Here is a 22980-nt window from a genome sequence, read left to right on the forward strand (position 1 = left end):
CTTTTTCTTAGATTTGGGTGCAAAAGTAAATTACCTGGGAACCAGCAGATGGCATAATGGTTACGTTGCTGGACTCCCATGTAGCTGACCGAAGTTTGAGTCCTGGATCTGGCAGCTTAAATCTGACGTTGGGCGCATATGTGTACGTGCCCAAAGTCCTGAGAGGAGAATGGAGAAGGGATTGCTGTGTGGCCATCACCCCTAGGTGGGGGTGATTCTTCACTTTTTGTCTCTCTGGTGAGCACACATGTCTATAGTAAAAATCTCTCTCTCTCAAAAAAGAAAAAAGGGGACCAGCAGTTAGCATAATGGCTATGTTGCTGGACTCCCATGTAGTCGACCATGGTTTGAGTCCCGACCCAGTGGCTTAAATTCATGCCTGGTGCGTGTGTATGCATGCCCAAGATCCTGAGAGGAGAATGGAGGAGAAGGGATTGTGGCATGGCCATCTCCCCAGGGGGTGATTTCTCGCTTTCTGTCTCTCTGTTTATCTCTGTCTTTCTGGCAAGCGCATGTGCCCTATAGCAGAAACCTCTCCAAAAAAAAAGTAAATTACTTGGTATGTAAATCTTTTATACTAACTTTTTTTTGGAGAGTCTAGGCTAAGACAGATCCTTATACTGAATTTCATATTTTTCATAGATTCACTGATGGTTATTATCTCTTTTACTCCATGTCTGTTCCCACTGCAGCCTAGTCCTACTTCTGTTTCTTCTTTCCCAGTGAAATATCTAGAAAAAGCTGTTTGCACATTACCTTCGTTTTCTCACATCATGTTCATCTTCAAGCTGCCCCAGTCTATTTTCATACTACACCTCTTTACCAACATTATGATTGTCATGCTCCCAATCCACCAACCCACTAACCACTAAACCTAATGAATACTTAAAATGCTCATATTTATAAACCGTTTTGAATAATTATGTACTGTGTGCCAGTCTCTTGTCTTCTGCTGGTTTTTGTCATAGGGCACTTTCTATTACTTCTTCTTCTCCTTGATTCCACTGTTTTAACATTCTTTGTTGATTTCCCCTCCTCAATTTTTACTCTGGACCCTTTGCCTTTTTTTCTCCATAATATTGCTAGGTAGATTCATTTTCCATGGCAGGAAGTAGTATTAATATGGTGACTTCTAGATTTATACTTGCCTTCCTACCTCTCTAATCAATTGCTAATTAAAGCTTACTTTATATATCCTTCAGAATGTCTCGTTGACATAGCCAACTGAAATTGTTACCCTTACTATAACCTCTACCATGCCGCTTCTCCTCAATTCATCTCCAAAAGTAGCACTGTCATCTATCAACTATGTGTTAGAGATATGACAGGTAAACTTGGCTTCTTTTTCACTCTCCAATATCCAGCCTATTTTAAAGTCTGCTTAGATTCTACTTTCCGAATATATCTTGATTCTATGAGATTTTGACCTTCTCCATTGATCCCCTTCTAAAACAAGCTACCATCATCTTTTCTCGGGGTTTCTGCAGTAGTTTCCAGCTTTCTACACCTTTAATCTTGTCCTGTTCCAATTTACTCTCCATACAGCAAAAAGAGTCTTTGGAAAACTTGGAAATCAGATTGATTTACTTCTCTGCTATTAAGGCCTTAGTTCTTTCCCATAACAGTCGAGTAAAATTTATACTCCTACTGCCTGTTCTTGTACTTTCATCTCGTGTCATTCCCCTGATGCACTTTAGTGCTGATGACTTTCTCTCAGTTCTTCAGATACCCCAAGTTCTTCTCTGTATTCAGGTATTTACACATGTCTTATCTGGAAGACTCACCACTTACTTCTGACCTAGTCTACTTCAACTAATTTTCAGAGTTCAGCTACAAGTTGTCTCTTTAGAGAAGAGCCTCCTAGCTAATGATCTAAATCTGGACTATTAAATGATTACCCATATAAATGTATCCTTTCAAAATTATATATTATTCTATATCCAATGTCTGTCTCTTCAACCAGATTGTAAATAGTTTGAGAGTGGGATTCCTGTTTTTCCTGAACATCTAATGTTGGCATTGTAATTAGCACATATGATGTGCTTGATGTTTACCAAGGTCTTTATGCCAGGTAATGTGCTATGTGCTGCCAGGAGATGATCACAAAAGGAATTATTCACTACCTATGTTCATCACATCTAAATTATTTGACACTGTGTGTAGCAACTTGCCCAACTCTCTTAGTGAATGAGTAAGAGTTTATATAATTGAACGAGTGAAAAATTCATGATTGCCCAATGAGGAAAGGTATAAATGCATCATTTAGCATCAATAGCATAAGCTTCCACAACCGCTATACTTGTGGATTATCTATAGATATTTGTAGATGCACACTGAAATCTTTGGTCTTTAAAGGAAAGAAAACACACTGCAAAAATGGCCAAAATTATTCCAGCATTGCTGAGTTTAAGACACTTAAAAAGATCTAGTGACCATCTAGTGAGATGGATTATTGGTGATAACTCTGTAGCTGAGACTCTCTACAACTCCAAGATAACACAGGAAATAGAGTTTGGATGAACACTTAGTTTTCAACTCATTTTTCCCCTCTGATCAATAAATCCATGTCTGATGGAAGCTGGAAGTGGGTAATCAGCTAGGAACTCTATGTCTCAATGGGTTTGCTTTGGTCAAATGACTGTTTGCTGCAAAATTATTTTGATTCAATCAACCATGGTTTATCTCTAAAAACATTTCGAGATCTCAGGGTAAAATGTCAGCAAATTTAAGTTCTGCAAATGGGTCTTTTAAAGAAAGGTATCTGGCTCAGCGTTCTCTCTTCTCAACAGCCAGTTTCACATTGTAAGCTGCAGTTAGTACCTTTCATGATTGTTCTAATCTTTAGGTTGCAATAAATGAAAGAGTGCATCTTAAGATGAACTTACTGGGGTCCTTACAATAGTTGGGACCCATTTCCACCTATCCTGTCAAAGGATAACACACTTGCTTTTTTTTTCTTTTTAAGAATTATTTTTTATTTAACTTCATTATGTATGTATATATGTATTTTTAATTTGACCAGAGAGGAATAGGGTGAGAGAGAGAGAGGGAGAGAGAGAGGGAAAGTGAGAAACAAGCCTTAAGTCTGGGATTTGAACTGTGGTTGGCCATGTAAGAGTCCAGTGCCCTTACCACACCACCTGCCAGCCCCAACACACTTGCTTTTAATGAACAGGTGACCCTATGATTCTAAGGTTCATTGTCATAAATATTTTTTACTGCTCTGACTACTCTTCAGTAATGTTGATGGATTCTCATTTTTTCTGAAGTTAACAGGGCCTGTGTTTGCTTGGTTGCACTGGACTGTATGTCATTCTTCCAATTAATCCTTTGTTCTATACAATGGAGGAAGCCAGAGATCATGCCCTGGCTTCAGAAAGCTTGCAGGTGAATTGAATTAGGCCTTGTACAGACGAAACACTACACAGTACTTCAGCACTACACTTTGGGTCATTGAAATCACCAATAAAAATCACAAATGTGAAAAACTATGGTACTTAATGGACCATACAGAGGATGCTTATTTACAATATGAGTGATGAAATAAGAAGGCACAGTGTTTTCTGGTTCACCCTCAGTTGGGAACATGTGTATTGGGGGGACTTAGATTTTTTTTTTTTTTTTGCCTCTCTGCATGTTCACTCATCTGAGTTTAATGAGAAAGTGCCTTGAGTATTGATTTAGAATTAAGAATAAATTTTAGCAAGTAGGTGAATTAGAAAATACAAATCTGCAAATAATGAGGATCAACAGTGTACAGAAAGACGCTTTATGAGGCTTGCTGATGTTGAGATTTCTATTAACTGCAAATCCTTATTAACTGGGAATTTGGCTATCTCTACACAACATGATCAAAGAGGCTAACATATGCTTTTTGAGTCATTAAATAAAGATTTGACTAGGTTAGTATCACATAATCTTGCCTTTATATGGCAGAATGTTTAAGAAGCTGTGTACAGTGAGAAGGGCTTTAGACTTAAGGGTAGAGACCTTGGGTATGAGAGCCTCCCTCTAGCTAGCTGGGTGAAACCGAGCAGTTCACTTCCCTTTTCAGTCTCAGATTCCCTCATTGTAACATGATTTTGTGTAAGAGAATTACATGAGACAGTGAGAGTCTGATTTCCTGCCTTCCCAGTCTCATGTCTTCAAAAATGGGACTATTTAACTCTCCTTTTCAGTTCTTGCCCCAGTCTCCATGGAAACCAGATTTCTTAGTAATCAGAGGAAATCTAATGATCCCACTTCTAAGAGCTCAGCCTTACTGGCCTGGCTGCAGATTATGTTATAACCAAGAGTCCCACTTTGGAAATCAGGCTGGGGCAGGCATGTAGCATAGCTTGAAATGTTGTGGTTCTGGTGGCAGAGGATCTGGGTTCAAGTCTGGTTATATTACTTTTTAAGATGTGTGCCTTAGAGGTTAGTTGAAATCTCTAGGAGTCAGCTCCTTTATCTTGAACCCATGGAAATGATAAGATTTACCTTACAGGAAAAATTTACACTGTGCTCAAGCACTGTTCCCACTGTGGTTATGCTCCAGCATCAGTTTTATTCCAGTTGCCAGAAGTGAGGCCAGTCTGATTTCCTGGTTCCTCTAGGACCTAAGCCCTGTCTTGGGTTGCCCCTGTGTCCTGAGTGCTGCAATGCTGTTTCCATATTCAAATCCTTGTTGTGTGGGACCCTTCATGACACCGCCTCAGTAGGCTGGTCTGTTATCTCCTGCCTTTGAGCCCTGCTGCAACCACTGGAAGTCATAGTTGATTTTCCAGATTCCTCCTGTCCCCTTTCTCTTACTGCCCTGGTTACCTTCAGATAAACCTGCCTGAATCAACCTCCTTACCTGTCTGACTCTGATTAGTCTCTGGGTCCTGGCCTTTTCTGGTCTGGATCATACTATCACCTAGAGGCTTGTTGGTCATTATTAGGAAAATTACTGCAGAGAATCAACAAAATCCAAGAAGAATTATTCATGCTCTACTAAAAAAAAAGAAGTGGTCCAAATGTATTGGCTTTTTCTGTGATGACAAATGGCTGTCAGAAATAATACTACAAAGCAGATTTTTTCAAATTAGACACGTTTGATTTGGCTCTTTAAGGAAAAGGCGCTATATCAATACTGAGGAGGCAAGTATCAACATTTAAAAGAAATCTATGCCCTGGGGAGATTGTAGAAGTCATGTATGAGACTGGGTAATTTATTGCTAAATATGATGTATGCTGTCATGTATGAAAATTCTCATATTGCATACTCTAAAAATAAATGCCACTTTTAAAGCAGTTTAAAATTTTTTTTCACAAGGTTATGAATGTTTTCATTAAAAATATAAAAATGTAGGGGCTGGCAGGTGGTTAAGGCACAGGACTCCCACATGGCTGACCACAGTTCAAGTCCTAAACCGGATGGCTTGCTTTTTCACTTTCTCTCTCTCTCTTTCTCTGGCAAGTCCCTATGCACTATAGCAAAATGTAATAATAATAATAATAATAATAATAATAATAATAATAACAATAATAAATAAAATTAAATAAAAGTAATTCTTCAAAAAATACAAAAATGCAACATTTTCTGTGTAGTTTATAAGAATATCTGATTGACATTAGGAAAGAAAATTTACTAGATGACTTTCATAAAAATATTTGCATAAAGGGGGTATAGGAGTGGCTCAGCTGTGGTGGCATGGGTGGTAGGTGCTGCTGTACAATGCTTGAGCCATGTGAGAAAGCCCAGAGTTTGGTTCCTAGTCAACCTGAACACACCAGATGCACCTGTGGGTGCGCCTATGATCCTGGCTGATGGGAGGCTGGTTGTGGGGGAATACGGAATTGTGGTGTGACGAGACCTGTCAAGGTTGCTGCTTTCTTGCTCTCTCTCTTTTTAATTTAATTCCATTTATTATTATTATTTTTAAATTTGTCCAGAAGAGAAAGACAGAGAGAGAGAGAGAGAGAAAGCAAGTCACCATGTCTGAGACTCGAACCACGTTCGGCCATGTGGAAGTCCAATGCCCTTAACCATCACACCACCTGCTGGCCCCACACATAATATATTTTAAAACTTAGTTTATTTATTATTAGTTTTCACTTTGATCAAAGGAGATATAGAGAAAGTGAGAAAGCAAACCGCCAGGTCCAGGACTCGAGCTGTGGTCGGCCATGTGGGAGTCCAGTGCTCCAACCACTACACTACCTACTAGCCCCAATATTTTAATAAAAATATGATTAATAGACTATACATCAAGCATTTTTCCCAGTTTCTTTCCAGTGAAGTGGTACAGGATCATTTCTTCCCCAAAGCACCACACACCAGTCCATTGTCCTAACTTATATGACTGTGTGCAGTAGACATCATGTGCAACTCACTATGTGAGTTCAACACACATGACACTGACAAATCCAGCCATCACACACTTGGGTATCAATGCAGGGGCATTTTTTTTGTAACTCAATTTACATTCCTTCCCTAAGCATCATCACAGCACACAAAATGTGATCTCCCATCCAGTATACACTACATAGTGACTCGATCATGCACATTATAAAAAATTTTCCATTTCTAGTTCCTAGAATTATTTCCACCCCTCTTTCTGACCCTCTGTCCCTTCCCACCCTCCTCTCACACCACCTCTTGCTCTCTCTTTATCTATTTTCTCTCTCATGAAAGAAAGAAAGACTTTTTTTTTTTTTAAATAAAGGAATATAGGATTGAACACTAGGTATGATGACTCAGGGAGTGTTTCTATGGAAATTGTCTGCCATTGGATCTACCTATTTTAGTGAAGTTTTGTTTTCAGCTTTCACAACCATCAGGCTGTATATTGAAATGAACTGTGAATTACTTTTCTCAGTATTAAACTAAGGATTAAAAAATAGTAACACTCATCTCATGACATCGATTACTCTAAAATGTTATAGTATATGTGGTGAGAGGAAAATATACATTTTGTTCCATGTAAAACGGTATATGAAAAGAGAAGATGAAAATTTAGAAGCATTTTATTTATTCATCTTCATTTTATCCTTTAAAGTATTATTTTGTATATGTTCTTTAATGCACATAATACTACAGTTATATATATATATATATATATATATACTTTCTAAATAAACCAACTTATTTTTGGACAGAGGCATAGTTTTTATTTTTGCTCATAGGGTGAGGAATCAAGACCATACTGTGTAATGTGTAGAATATTTTGCTCAGGAAGAGAAACCTGTGATTCTGAAGCAGTGCTAGGTGGAAATGATAATAGATTTGTGCCATTCTGTTCTGGAAAGTAGATATAAGTTTCATAATAATAATGGTCGACATTATTGAACACTTCCTATGTACCAGGTACCGCACCAAGCACTTACCATTGATTATTTTATTTATTCTTCACTGCTGCCTTAGGAGACAGGTATTATTACCATCCTTGTATTGGAGTTGAGGATGCTCTGCTGAGAGTGGCCCATAACTTTCTCAAAGCCATATAAGGACAGGCAGAGCTACAGGTTGAATCCAGATCTTGCTGAATCTGAAGTTCGTGCTCTCATCATTATCTGGCTTATTATAGGGCAGATCCTAATTTCACTGTGAGTTTCCCAACAGAGGAATGAATTGTACCATTGAGCACTTGGTTCCCTATCTCTGAAAATGTACCCAAGTAATTGTGTGGAATAGTTTCTTCATGAAGAGAGACTTGGATTCTGTGACCTGCACGATGCATTCCAAGTTAGAAGCAGTATTTCTCTAGAAATACTGTTTATAGGGCCAGCCTGGTGGTATGGTAGTTAAGGTGGTTGGATCACACATTGACTGTGTGGTTCAAGTCCTGGACCTGGTGGTTTGAAAAATACTCCAGTTGCATTTGCATACATGCCCCAAATCCTGAGAGGATAAGGGATTGCAGTGTGGTCATCCCTGCTAGGGGGTGCTTTCTCCCTTTCTCTCTCTCTCTGTCTCTGGTGAGCATGCATGCCCTATAGCAAATTTTTGAAGAAAGGAGTAAAGTATCTTCATAAAATAAAAAAGAGATGCTATTTACAGATGACATAAATGCTTCATTTGTAAATAAAAAGTTATAATGACCAAATAAGTTTGGGAAATGCTGGTTTAATAGGTTAAGCCCTTTCTTTCCTGCAGTTTCTTTCCTTTCTCAGGGCCTTTACCACGATATTATTTATTATAAATGTCCACAAGAAGGAAACAATATGCCAAATTTCCCTAAACATATTGGCATTGGACTTCTACTTTATTATAGACTTTTTCCTGACTTTGGTGTTTCTTACTTCAACCTGGAAGCCCAGGCTAAAACACATATGCCACATTTCCCCCCCTAACAATAGACTGATTATCTACAAATGCTTTTAGTATTAAGACATGATTGGAGGACCTACAGTTGGCATAATGGCTATGTCGCTGGACTCCCATGTAGTTGACCGCGGTTCAGGTCCTAGACTCAGTGGCTTAAACACACACCGGGTGCATGTGCGTGCGTGCCCAAGATCCGGAGAGGAGAATGGAGGAGAAGGGATTGCGGCGTGGCCATACCCCCTGGGGGGGTGATTTCTCACTTTCTGTCTCTCTCTTTCTGGAGATAAAAATAAATAAATAAAGGACATGATTGGGAAACTTTCTCTTAGGCAGTATAGTCTATTCTCAGCACCCCGTATTCCTCTACCATGATGTAAATCAGAATGTTTACAGTATAGAAAACCAGAGTTGTACTGGTACAAGGGTAAACTGTGTCAAGTGAACTTAGGTTCACTTTCTACTAGCAACTGTGGACATTTGGAGATGGACTCCTCTGGACTGTGACCAGGAGACCCAAGGCAAGAGATTCCGCATGACTCACCTGGTGTTGTATAGGATACAAGACGCAGGATCAGATTCCTGCTCCTAGTGTAACAGTTAACCTCTGAGAATCATTGTGTTGTGGTAAAAAGAAATCATGAAACTGAGTCAAAAGGGAACTAAACTGAGGAGAGATCTTTGACGAAATGAATCTGACCTGAATGTAAAATAAAATAATAGTAAAGTTTGTGATAGGCTACCCTGCAGCTCTCACTGTTGATGTTATTTGTCCATTTAATCTGGAGCAAGCTAGAGGAGACCTCCATGGCTAGGGCAGAGCTAGTGTGACAGATGACACAGTTGCTGTTCTCCCTGGCCTGGGAACCATGAGAGAGGCTACATTCCCAGTCCTTGGAAACTGGTTACACAATTCCCACAATTCTTAACCTCTTACACACATTGGACCTAAAAAGTGTGGAGAGCTAAATTTGGGGAGAGAGCTTGTAAGAAGGGTTTCTGGAGAAGGCTGTGAATTCACCTTTCCTTTTAGCTCACCATGGAAAGGGTAGGAGCTGCTTGCTGCTTCACTCAGGTTGAAAAAGGGGTTTTAAAAAGAATGTATGGCAGTTTCATTGCTTATCACGTTAGCTTAGGGACAAAGTGACCTGTATCTGACTCTGGACTGAGTGAGAGGATGGCTACCATGGCCACTAATCAGAAGACTGCAATTAGGGAAGTAACTGAACTCCTGGGAACTGGTTCCATAGGCCACAATTCGGACCCAGACCCCTTACCTAGAAGGAAAGACTTAAAAATAACTTTGCCTTATTATTTGGGTAGCATTTATGACTGACAAAGATGTTTTCTATGATCTGATCTGACTTTATAGCAGCCTTGTAAAGTGCGCATAGTTATGATTCCCATTCTACAGATAAGCAAGGCAAGTCTCAGAGGGTAAATGATTTGCCTAAATTTCTAGATTTGAGGCAGAAAGAATAGTTAATACTTGCCTATTACATTACCACATGCTAGGCGCCATTTTAAATACTTCACCTTTATTAAAGTCATTTAAAAAATAATTAGTTTATTTAATGTTTATTTTTTAATTTATTTAAATTTGACAAGAGAGGGACAGAGTGAGAGAGAGTAAGAGTGAGAGGGAAAGTGAGAAAGCAAGCCACCAGGTCCGGGACTAGAACCACAATCAGCCTTATTGGAATCCAGTGCCCTTAACCACCATGCCACCTGCTGGCCTCTAAAGTTGTTGAATTCTGCCTACAACCCAGAGAGGAAGGCATTATTATTAGCTCTGTTTTATAGATAAAGAAACTGAGATTTGGAGAGTTTTAGTTAATGTGTTTGATAGAAACTGGAAGAATGGAATCTGAACCTGGGCATTCTGGCTCCCATGTGTCTTGATGATGCTCTTTCAATTAGACCACAACGGTTACATAAGAACTTTTAAAACCTAGAGATCTCTCCAAGTTAGCTCCACAGCTAACAGTGTTGCCAAGCGGTAACCTTTTGGGACCTCCTTGGATGCCAATGTAAGAATAACTTTAATCAAAGTACCAATTTGTGGTAGGCACTTACTTTTAAATTACATGCGGGAGTCGCAAAAGAGTTAATATTTTAAACAGTTTGTGTATCCTTCTCCACAACTCATTTCTAATATTAATTATTTAGAAAGCTATTTCGTAGGTACACTTTAGCTTAGTCAAGTAGATGATCACGAATTCTGAGTGGCAAATATATTAATAAGATATCAGTGTTGTGCTCAGAATCCTGGGCACATTTACACAGGCTTCATCCACATCCTATACCTCCCTGGCTCCAGTGTATTGGAAAGCAGGATGAACTGGGGAGGAGTTAGATACTCCTGGTTTCAGTTCTCAGCTCCATCAACTATATAATCCCTGAGTTTTCAAATCCTTTTGTTGTAGATTGGGAAAAACACCCACCTCGCTGTTGTAGAAGATTGGAAAATGAAGTAAGTCACGTGAACAAAATGCCTAGCTCAGAGTCTATCACATCGTAGTTTCTCAGTGTCCATTTCCCTAAGCCTTCTGCTCTAAGCTAACTTCTTATTCCCATTTTGTGAACTTGGACAATTTATGCAGCATCTCTGATCTCAAGTTTCTCATCTGTAAAATGGAGCCATCAGTAAATGTTTCTCAGAATTTTTAAAGACTAAATAAAGTAATACAAACTGAAAGTGCTTTCTAAGTGCTAAGAAAGTGCTTTCCAGACACTATTGCCCCTATATCACCTGGCAATGCCTTATACAGCCAACAGTGCTTCCACTTGTTCGTTGCTTTGAACTTCCAAACCGCTCTGATATCCCGTCTCATCTTGTTCCTTTCCTTCCCTTCTTTACAACTCCCTTTTGCAATAAGTAGGGCAGTTATTTTTCTCTCCATTTTTCTTGAAATCCAGAGAGATCTTGTTAGTTACAAGCTCTCACAGGCAGAACCAAGGTTGGTCCCTGGGTCTTAGACACTACTGTGAAGACGGAAGATTTTCCTTTGTGTCTTGCTGAGTGGATGTGTGTCCATGTGGGTTCTGGAGTCTGATCTTTATCCAGAGAGACTATGCTGGATGAACCTTCTGAGGGAGGCTGCCTAGCTGCTTCCTTGTGCTTTCTGTAAATATCTTGCTCTCTGTCTTCCTACCCTGCTATCTTTGAATCCCAAGTGGATGAAGGAGGATCTCACTGCTTCTTGAACTAGATGTTATTTGTGGATTGTTCACTGCGGGTGAGCTCGTGATTAAACTGTAGCCGAGCATTTCTGTGATGTCTGCTAAAGATGAAAATACTCTTCCTTAGAGCTTTTGTCACTTCAGTGTTCACACTCCGTAATGCCCCAAGATATTTCTCTAAAAACAGCAGCTGCTTCCCTCTCATTATTCAAACAGAAAGTTTTCAAATCAGGCCCACATTCTCATGAAGGGCCTACTGTGTGCAGATTGGGTGTTTCGTGGGATGAATTAGACACTGCACTTGCTCTGGACTGTGTGACTGGGTCCAGGGGTGAGCTGAGCTCTCATTCAGCTCCCCAGTGCTGAGCCAGCTCATCTAGCTGACTGTTGAGTCCCCTGGCTGTGTTTCTTCTGCAGACCTGCCCTTGGAGAAAACTACATATTTCCCAGGAGGACAAGTCAACTAGGATTTTCAGCTAGAACATGGCTGCTCCAAGAGCTTATGATCTAAGAACATATATGCTGAAAGATAAAGTAGATGAGATGAATAATTGCAGGGAAGCAGGGAAAAATATGGGTCTCCCTCAAACGTTAAAGGATGAAGTGAGGACCAGGCGTGAAAGGTCTCCATCATAGCCAGGTTCCTCTAAAGCACAAAATGAGTAATTGAGTACCATTTTGGTGAGTGTCATGTATTGGGCAGACAGTGATAAAGGAAACCAATCATCTTTCTAACATTGAGGCTTCAGTGGTGGGATAAGGAGCAGCAGTTTATTTTCCTTGGGGGTAAGGCTTTGCTTGATGCCCTTTCAGATTCTAGTGCAAGCTGTCTATTGTTTTATTTGTTTATTTTTAGTTGTCTGTCATTTTGCCTGTGCCTGAGGAAGGTCGTGCCAAGGACTTGTCCCTCTCAGGCCAGTTCCAATGGCTGCTGAGTGTTTGTCTCTTAAATCCTATCCCCACATTCAGTGCCTCTCAGACACTGCTAGGGTAGTCATGCACGTTATGAGGCACTGAAATGGCAGGGATACATCCTGTAGCTGCCCTTTAGTGCCCAGAGTTGAGCTTCAGCTGTACTTAATTTACTAGTAATGTATGGATGTTTTATCTGTAAAGCATCTGTAGGATCTCAGTCTGTTGAATCCTGGAGAGGAAGAACCTGAGTTGGAAAGAGAGGTGGTCTGCAAGATATTTGGGTTTTCTTATATTGCAAGGGGACTTTCTCTGGGCCCTAATATGTTGAACTCAGAATATGAACTGTGAGCCTTGGATTCATCAAGATCATAATTCAGAAACCAAGCACTTGAGGCTAAAAGGGACCTTAGAGAATGTAGAGTTCATTTGATGAGCCTCTTAAAACATATTTTATTATTTCCTTTCTGCATAAAAAGAAATTGAGACCTGAAGGGATTGGTATATCACAGGCACGAAGGTGGGGTACTTGGGGTAGGAACAGTAGTAATGAGAACAAAATCAGGAATGAATTTTGCTCAGCTAATCTGACACCTGTTTCTTGCTGAATCCTCTCTAGACTTATATCTTATTTCTGGTGATGAGAAATAGATCTTATTTCAAAATTAACAAAGTGAGGATATATCTACCTTGTAAGAAGGTATATCCTTTAAAGATACAATTGCATAGAATCACCAAGTGGAAGGAGTAGATAGTTACCTAGGTATTTTTTGAATGGATTCTTTAGAACTTTTCAATCTCCCTCTCAAAGACTTTATGTCTGGGAGTTCATTATTACAAATTCTTGGGTTTAGCATTACCTTTTCCAGGTTCCTCTTTTTTTTTTTTTTTTTTTTTTTTTTGCTAAAGGTTACATGTGCTTGCTGGAGAGACAAAAAGAGATAGAGCAACAGAAAATGAGAAATCACCTCCTGGGGGGATGGCTACACTGCAATCCCTTCTCCTCCACTCTTTTCTCCAGATCTTAGGCAGGCACTCATACATGCCCTGTGTGAGTTTTAAGCCGCTGGGTCCGGGACTTGAACTGCGGTTGACATGTGGGAATCCAGCAACATAACTATTATGCCATTTGCTGGTCTCATCCAGGCTCCTCTTTCAAAAACACAAATTTCCCACGACAAAAGGATACTGGAATCTGAACATATTAATATGATTGATGAATCAAATGTTTTCCTTGCTGATGGAAAAGACTTGGCCTTCTTGTAGGAGAAAGTAACTGAACAGGTGAGAGAAAGAAGACAGGGAGAAAGCTTCCAGCAGGAAATCATCACCTCCTTGTGGTAAGGAGGTTGTTGTGGGCATGGAGCTGACATGCTCAGTTGAAATCTCACTGACTGGATGTCAGTGTTCCAGAAGAAGAATCTGGCCACATTTTCCTATAGTTGACTACAGCAGACAAAGTTGGCTTTGTCTGACAGTTTACTGATAAAAGAAGCAATTGTACAATTGCATCTAAACATCCTCGTAGTCATGACAGCATCCTTAGATACTTTTAACAGTGACATTAGGGAGATGGCTAATAATTTCTTCCCAATAACACGGCCTCTTGTGTCGAATGGCTGGTTTCTTCCTTCCTTCCTTTTTAAATTATTTTTAGAGAGAGATTTTTGCTATAGGACATGTATGCTTGCGCTTGCCGAAGACAAAGAGACAGAAGTGAGAAATCACCAAATCACCCCCACCCCTCCACCGGGAAGAAGGCCATGGCACAATCCTTTCTCTTCCAACTTCCTTTAAGGATTTTGGGCACATATGCAAACATGCCCAGCATGTGATTTAAGCTGTCGGGTTCAGGACTCGAACCACGGTTGACTATGAGGGAGTCCAGCAATTCAACCTTTATGCCATCTGCTGGTCCTAAATGTCTGGATTCTTGATGAATGCTATCTGTAGGATGACTCAGTGTCAGGGGTACTAAAGGGAGGCATTGGGGTAAGGAAGGTAAGGAGGGAAGGAGGCTTTGGGGGTTTCTAGAAGTAAGTGGGAAAAAATCACTCTAGTCACTTGAGTTCATATTTCTCCAGAGGTAAATCATATGCCAGTATTTTTATAAAAAAATGTGTCCCCATTGAACCATGCTTTTATGTTCTTTTTATTTATTTTTCTTTTTTTCTGGAGAGCTTTTTTTATGCTATATGGCATATGCACTCACCAGAAAGACAGAGAGATAGAAAGAGAGAGAGAAATCACCCCTCAGGGGATGGTCATGCTGCAATCTCTTCTCCATTTTCCTTTTGGGATCTTGGGCATGCACTCACATGCACCTCCATGAGTTTAAGCCACCGGTTCCAGGACTCAAACTGTGGTTGACTACATGGGAATCCAGCTACATAGCCATTACGCCATCCGCTGGTTCTGCTTTTTTGTTCTTCTAAGTGTCCTTATTTTACCCCTGGATTATGACAACCACAGTTTAGGAGACCTCCCTTGAATATAGCCTCTACTTTGCTTTTGATTAATCTGCAGCCCAAATAATTGTCATCATGTCAGTCTGCTGCTTGAGAATCTCTTACAGCATATTCTTTCCTAGTGTATTAGGTCTATGGTCTACACTCGCTCCTGCCTTAATTTCCCCTCTTACACTACCCAGTCATATTTCTTCCCAGTATATATCCTTTTTCCAGCTGGGACTCAGTTCTCCTCATCCTATTCCTTTGTCTTTTCATATTCTATGCATTTATTCTCCTATTTCTTTCACAGGAAATACATTCTTGTTCTTCTCTTTCCAAATCACATTTATCTTTCCAGTTCCAGTTATATTCCCCCTCCCAACCAAGAAGCTTTTTCTGACTAGCCTGGCCCAATCACTGGGTCAGTCCTTTAAGCCATGACCAGGATCACACAGCCAGCTACATGTATTGTTATTTTCAGACATTAATGGATGATAGACCATTCTGCCCAAAGGACTGAACTACTTGAGGTGAGAGCTGTCCATAGATGTCTCCAGTATCTTGTACAAGGCCTTCCCTCGCCACCTTTTCTCAACTGCCCTTTCTGAAACATTACTCTCTACTTAGTGTTTCCTCATAGCACTATCGTCACTTGACATTATTCAACATTGTCTCCTTCACTAGAATGAGAACTCTATGAGGGCACAGGAGTCATCTTTCCTTTCATATTTTGTACATTCAGTAGTCAGAACAAAGCATGGGTTGTAGTGTAACCTCAACACTGTGAAATGGTTGACTGAATGAGTTCTCACTGATTGACCAATTCACACCCAAATGAGAAAGGATAAACAAATGGGAAAGCACCAGTCCTTCCCACCATCTGTGTGACTGCCATAAGTTCTAAAAATGAACCTTCATATGGCTCTTTTCCTACTCAACAAGGAGTGAACACAGATGAGCACCAAAAGTGCCAGAGTGATCCATTACAGACATCATGTATTCCTGTCAGAAGAGCCCGTAACCCATGTCTGTAGACAAGTCAGCTTACTTCTCCTGTAATATGTGTATACTTTTAGTGTCCTCCCTATCCCAAGGACTGCTGTGAGGTTCAAATGCAATAAAGTATTATAAACAACATTAAGTTATAAATCAATATAAAAATGGGAGGCAGTATTCAACCAGCTGTCTGTGTGAAAAATAGGAATTAATGCAAGGAGAATGGCAAAGGAGTTTGTGGGCCACTAGTGTTGAAAATAAATGTTAAAAGGCAGAGTTGAGAGCCCTCTATTAGAATTCTGTAGGATACAGTAATTTTTCTTTTTGGAAATTTTTTTTGGGGGGGTACATCAGGGGTTCTGTAAGGATACTTTTATCCTTGGAGAAACATAAATGATGTATTTCCATATTTGAATGCTGTTTGGTGGATTCTGTCCAAAAGAAATAGTTAAAGAAGCCTTCAAAACTTTAGGAATATTGGAAGCAGAAAATCACCACCACCACCACCACCACCACCACCACCACCACGACAATCATCATAAATTAGAAACATTTTTGCAATGATGATATACCAGAACCTTTACAATCAGTATTTCATTTAATCCTCACACCAATTTTAAAGGGTAGGCATTATTATTATTTGTTTATTTACTTCCTAAGTAGAGGAGAAAACTCAGGTACAAAGAGATGAAGTTTCTTGCATGGACACCTTTAGCTAGTAAATGATAGAGTTAAGAATTTAGTAAGAATTGCTAGTATTGAGAATTTTCTAGATTTCACTCATTCTTCGAAGTACTTCATTTGTTTTAACTTATTTAATATAATTCAAGGATGCAAGCAATGATAATATTATTTTACATAAAGGAAAATTGAGATTTAGGCAAGTTAAGACAATTACCCAGGGTTTCATAGCTAACAGGGTTGGAGTTAAGAGCCGAGACCTTAAAAGTGACCCTCGGGAACCAACAGTTAGCATAATGGCTATGTCGCTGGACTCCCACATAGTTGACCGCAGTTTGCGTCCCGGACCCGGTGACTTAAAACTCATGCAGGGCGCATGTGCGTGCGTGCCCAAGATCCCGAGAGGAGAATGGAGGAGAAGGGATTGCGGCGTGACCATCCCCCCTGGGGGGTGATTTCTCGCTTTCTGTCTCTCTGTCTCTCTCTGTCTGTCTGGCGAACGCACGCGCCCTATAGTGAAAATCTCTCCTCCCCCCCGCCCCCCAAAAAAGTGACCCTGGAGTCACTTCTCCTCTGAGTTGCCTTTTAAGTTTCTGCCTTGTGCCTCTTTGCCATGCTACTTCCAACAAATGGTTCAGCTATTGTCAACAAAGAGTTACTTTCATCAGACAAATGAAAAAGAACACAGAAAATAGATAGAGGAATTTAGTAGAAGGCTGAGGAATTAACGGCCTATATTGCTGAGTGGAGTCCCAGGGAAGAATCTTCTGAAATTGCCCCCAAATGGAGAAAGCAGATGGTGGCAGCTGTTAACAGGCATCATAAGGAGCTCTAACAGGTCCACATCCGAGTGGAAGATGTTTGTCAGTGAGGGTATGGAGGTAGGGCCTACATAGCTCTGTGAAAAGTTTTCTAAAATGGAATTATGGTTTATTGAGTAGCAAAGAGCAACATCCAGCTGCCTGAAAATTACATTGACAGGATGCAAAGTCAAGAGAATATTGTGTAAATCTTATTTACAGATCAATAGATAATCTTTTATACACAAAAGGTCAGCTCCAGAAAGGCACAGCAGTAAAGAAAAAAAATATTGCCTGTAAATACAATATTGACTTAAAAAAATCCAACCAGATGAATCCTTTGATGCATATTCTTCTAGTTAAAGAACATTTCTTTATTCATAAATTTTTTTCCTAGCCACTTCAGGTTCCTCAGTGAAGCATGAGGGCATTGATAAACAGCACTGATTTCTAGCTGTCTTGAATTCTGCACATCAAATGAGCAGCATGAAATGGTATCAACAGGGAGAACTTCAGAACAACATTTCTAAGTTATGTGTTTGCAGCAATTAGAATTTTCAACCAAACAGCAATTCACTCCAAGCCCTTATTATCTCCTGTTTTGGTGGCTGTGATAATAAATAATTAACCTGGCTTAAGAAAACAAAACAAAACAAAAAACACCCAACAACTCTATAGTACTTATTTCCACTGGGGTATTCCATCCATTTTATGTTTTTCCTTTATCTTGAGGCAATTTGTTCATTATCCCAAAGAATATCTGAAATCATTGCCATCTACCTGTACCTGGCTGCTGACTCATGAAGCTGTTGTGGCTATTGCTCAAACACAAATAAGCACAGAAAGCGATGTGCTGTGGACAGAATTATAGGTCCCCACAATTCATACATTAAAGCTCTAATCCCCACCTCAACTGTATTTGTAGAGATGACATTTAGGAGGTAATTTAGTTTAAATGAGGCCATAAGGATGGGGTTCTTAATCCAGTAAAATCAGTGTCTTTATAAGAAGAGACACCCAGCCAGCAGGTGGTTGGTGGCTAAGGTACTGGATCCCTCATAGCTGATTCTATAGTGTGTTCTGGACCCGGCTGCTTGAGAAACATGTCAGGTGTGTGTGTGTGTGTGTTTGTGTGTGTGTGTGTATGTGCCCCAAATCCTGAAGGAAGCATGGAGGAGGAGAAGGGACTGTGGCATGGCCGTACCCTCCTTTCACCTCATGCCAGAAAGATCTGTCTCTTAATAAACATGAAGATTATGGCAAGAATTTAAAAAAGAAAAGAAAAGAAAAGAAAAGAAAGAGTGGAAGGAAGAGACACCAGAGACTTGTTCTTGCTCACTCAAGTGTATTTGCATTTCCTCTCTCTCACTCTGCCTTCTGAGGGCACAGGGAGAGGGCAGCTGTCTATGTCCAAAAAAGAGAGTCCTCACCAGGAAGTGAATCAGCCAATATCATGATCTTAAACTCTACCACTATCAGAAATAAACTTCTGTTGTGCAAAATATATGGTATTTTGTGAGAGTAGCTCAGGCTGACTAATACCAGATGGAAGCTTAACTGGGCTTTGTTTCTCTTATATAATCTTTCACAATAGAGGATCAACTACGAATTTAGGCAATCTCTCTTAGCAGTTTAGAAAATATTTCAAAGGGCTGCATCTGAGCCCTGAATGGATGTACTACTAGTAGAAGTGTATTTGGAGAACTGAGTTGCTCCACTTCTCAGGATTTCCCTGTGCCACATGATTATAAGAGTACACATCTGGTATAATAATAATAATATCTGGTATAATAATAATAATAATAATAATAATAATAATAATAATAAAGAGTACAGAGCTGGGAAGGGTCCACCCTGAGCAGAAAGTCAAACAGCTTAAGACAGACAGACAACTCTTAGTCTACTGCATCCTGATGAGAGATCTACATGGCAATGGATACGAAAAGATTTTGTGTAGGGTAGAAATAGATAACTGTTAAGGAATGAATGTTTGTGCTCTCCCCCCCCAAAAAAAAAATTATATGCTGATGGTATTTAGAGGTGGGGCCTTTGGGAGTTTATTAGGGTTTGATTAGGACAAGATAATTTGGCCTTTGGACTGGGATGAATGCCCTATAAAAAGCAGAGGAGACATTGATCTCTTTTCAATATATATGTACCAAGGCAAGGTCATGTGAGGATACAATGGGAAGACAACTATTTCTAAATCAGGAGGAGGTCCCTCACCAAGAACTAACTGGGTTAGCACATCGATCTTGGACTTCCAGTCTGCAGAACCATGAGAAATAAACATTTACTGTTTAGCACCCAAAATATGGTATTTTGTTAAAGCAGCCTGAACTAAGACAATAACACAAATACATTTTTAAGAACAATCAAAAAGATTCTTTTAACAATAATGCAGTTCTTCCCACCTCTTTATTATTTTTCTGCTCCAATTAGAGAGCGGGTTTAAAATACTCTGAAAACAATAACCTGCTTTCAGAAAAGGGTTTGGCTGGAATTGGTCACCTACAGCTTTGTAGGAACTTAATACAGAAGTCAGATGGGACTGAAGACTAATCAATACTTCCAAGTGAGATAAGAACACAAGGAGGAGGCTGAAGTTGACCAATGACACAGAAGACAGCTTCTTCTAGGGTCTGGGGCACAACTTTATCTACTTTGCTCGCCAAAGATCCCTCTTTCTTTCTTCCTCCAGCTTGGGATATATTTTGCATGCCTGCATCCTTACAAGTTTCTCCCCTGTTTTATCCCCAAGAGGAAGTGTTGAGGGTTTCCTCATTAATAAGAATAACTGGTACTGACCACAGGTGTGGGCCAGTAATGGGGTTAAAGTCTAAATCATTTTATTTCAAACTTTGCAATAATGCCTCTTCATGTATATGTTCCAGCCCAATATTCTCATGCTATGTTGTCATGGGCTGTGGATTGTGTGTGTGAAGGGCTGGTTTCCTTTTTATGCCTGTCCTCTGAAGAGATGCTTGTATTAGCTATTTATGAATGGCAGGACCCCTGGGGATTCTTTTTCATGTTTGAAAGTGCTTCTGTTCTGTTACTAAAGGCATTTTATAGGAGAAAAGAGAGAAAAAGAAGGGAGACATAGCAGTTGGGAGGAAAAAGGGCAGAAAAGAAGGAATGAAGAAAATCAACTGGGTAATAGACGAACAATTTTATATTTATCTCATTCTTTATGACTTTTGTACAATTTTTTTTTCCAAGTGTGTATTTACAGGTATAATCTTATTGAGTTTTCATAATTATCCAGTTTACAGATAAGGAAACTGAGGTTTAGAGAGGTAATAGCTATCTGGTTAATAAATATCAGTGTCTTATCTGAACTGTAGTTCTTCTAAATTAATATAATTTTTTCTTTTTTCTTTTCCATATGGCTCTATTAAATATAAAAGCATATTCCAATCTCTTCTTTTTAAATTCATGCCAAACACTTTAGGTTACAGTTGAAGGTCTTAGTGGTTACTATAACTCTTTATTCAACATTTATTGAAATATTCTTGCAGATTAGCTAGTAGACTTTGATTATTTGACCAGAAACAGTCATTCTACAAATACATTTATTATTATTTTTGAGCATTTTGTAGTTTATAAAATATCTTTATATATAGATATTTTCACCTATAAATCTCGCTTTAGGCTCATGTAAGCCTGTGCATCTCAGAAGTCCTGTGCATCTCAGAAGTCAAATGACTTGCCCAAGATTTCTCAACTAGTAGATGGTGGAATCAGGGTGATGATCTACATTTCCTAATTCCAAGGCTCAGGCTTTCTCTGTTTTCACGTGTTTCTTCCACTGGGTGTGTGACTAACCCAGTTAGCCTCTGCAGAGAGCACAGCCATGTCTCTGTCTAAAGGAACACAGCTATCTCTCAAGTCCCAAACTAGAAGAGATCGTAAACCTAACCGCTGAGCAGGACTGACCATATAATTTGTGGTGTGTGGGGTAAAATGAAAACGCAGGGCCTCTTTTTCAAAAATGTATAAGCAATTCAAGGTGGTGACAGCAGAGGGTTTAACCTAGTGTGAGATCCTGGGAACCTAAGGCTCTTCTGAACACAGGCCCTGTACAGGTGTGCAGGTGTGCAGGTTGTGCCCATGAAGTAGCTTGCCTCTGACATTCACTCAGTAGCAGATGAACTTGTTTCTTTTACAGACCCTTTCTAGGGTTCTTTTTGGAAAGAGGAAGTTCTAAGTCATATGGACTCTCTTCTGTTAAATCTCTTGTCCCCTCAGTCCCCATTTGAGAGAGCTAGGGTGCACAATGGCCAAGTGACCTTTTTATACCTGCTGACTCCAGTTCTTATGGGTAATATTTAGGGAGATTCTTAGTATAATTAGCAGATGATATTTATTAGAGTGTCTACTATGATGGATACCATGCAAAACATTTTCGTACTTTAAATTCTTTGCAGAGTGGTTTCAATTCAGTGTCCTTCTCTGTATCCACACTCCCTGTGTTGTGATGTTGCAGTTTCTCCCACTGGGAAGTTTTTCTGTTTATCTATATCTTGAATCTGGGCTGGTTTTATTAATTGCTTTGGCTATAAAATGGGTTAGTTCAGAGTTTAGATCTTAAGAAGCTTGCAATCTTCAGCTCTTTCTTAAAACCTGGACTGTCATGAAATTAAGTTTATGCTAACCTAACGAAAATAAGCATCACTGAGAGGAAAGCTGAGTCATCCCAGTTGAGACCAGTAGCCAGCCCTCAGGTGACTTGCTAACTAACTATAGATATATTAGTGGGCTTAGCTGAGGTCAGGCAAACCTAGTCTAGGTCAGCAGAACCATTCTGCTGATCAACCCACAGACAGGTAAAAAATGATAAATAATTTTTGCTTTAAGCTTCTATATTTGAGTGGTGGTTGGTTACTCATCATTATTATACTAATAGATAAGGGATGCACATGCATTATTATTGTTCCCATTCTCTTAATGCTGAAACAAGTTTTGAGAGGGTAAATCCTTTCTTATGGTCAGCAGCTGGTAAATGGTCACAGAAAGTTTAACTCTGGAGTTCAAATTCTTGTCTCTTATTTTGTGGGGTCCTATTATACACTTAAAGCTCTGACAAGCCCTCAGTTGACTTGAAAGTCATTTGAGTGGAGGAAGCAGTGTTTTTGCTGATGGGGCAGACCCAAAGGATGGAGCTCAAATACCAGGAATCTCTCTGCTGATAAAATACTATGTTATTAACCCAAACTTAAAAAATAATTGCTGTAATCTATCAAAGGAAAATGCATATATGCAGAACAAAAGAGAAGATGTCTTTGAGGTCAAGGTCAGAAGCTAAATGCAAGTAGAAATTTTGGTTGCATCTCATTAACACTAAATTATGACTGAGTCCTGTAAGAGGTCCATGTGACAGTTCCATTAATGCAAATAGCATTTCTTATGTCTATTTGTGCAAATGAAAACAAAATGTAATTATATTAGTGGAATTCACTCATTAAACTAAACTAAAATCCACCACCAGCATCTCTCCATTTCTACTTCTGTTCCTAACATCTCCTTCACCCACAGTGACAAAAGCAGTTGCTTTCCAAAGTAGCAAGTGAGCATTTTACTAATTTTTTTTTTGGAGAGGTTTCTTTGCTATAAGGCGTGTGCGCTCGCCAGCCAGACAGAGACATAGAGACAGAAAGCGAGAAATCAA

The 22980-nt window shown here is 39.6% G+C and overlaps 1 protein-coding gene across 1 annotated transcript in view; it reads right to left on the reverse strand.

Annotated features, from left to right (window-relative positions):
- Positions 1–22980, reverse strand: part of FSHR (follicle stimulating hormone receptor) — a 215129-nt gene that overhangs the window by 40176 nt on the left and 151973 nt on the right. The window lies entirely within an intron of this gene.

Source organism: Tupaia chinensis, unplaced genomic scaffold, assembly GCF_000334495.1.
Source record: "Tupaia chinensis unplaced genomic scaffold, TupChi_1.0 Scaffold000622_1, whole genome shotgun sequence".
NCBI classification, from domain to species: Eukaryota; Metazoa; Chordata; class Mammalia; order Scandentia; family Tupaiidae; genus Tupaia; species Tupaia belangeri.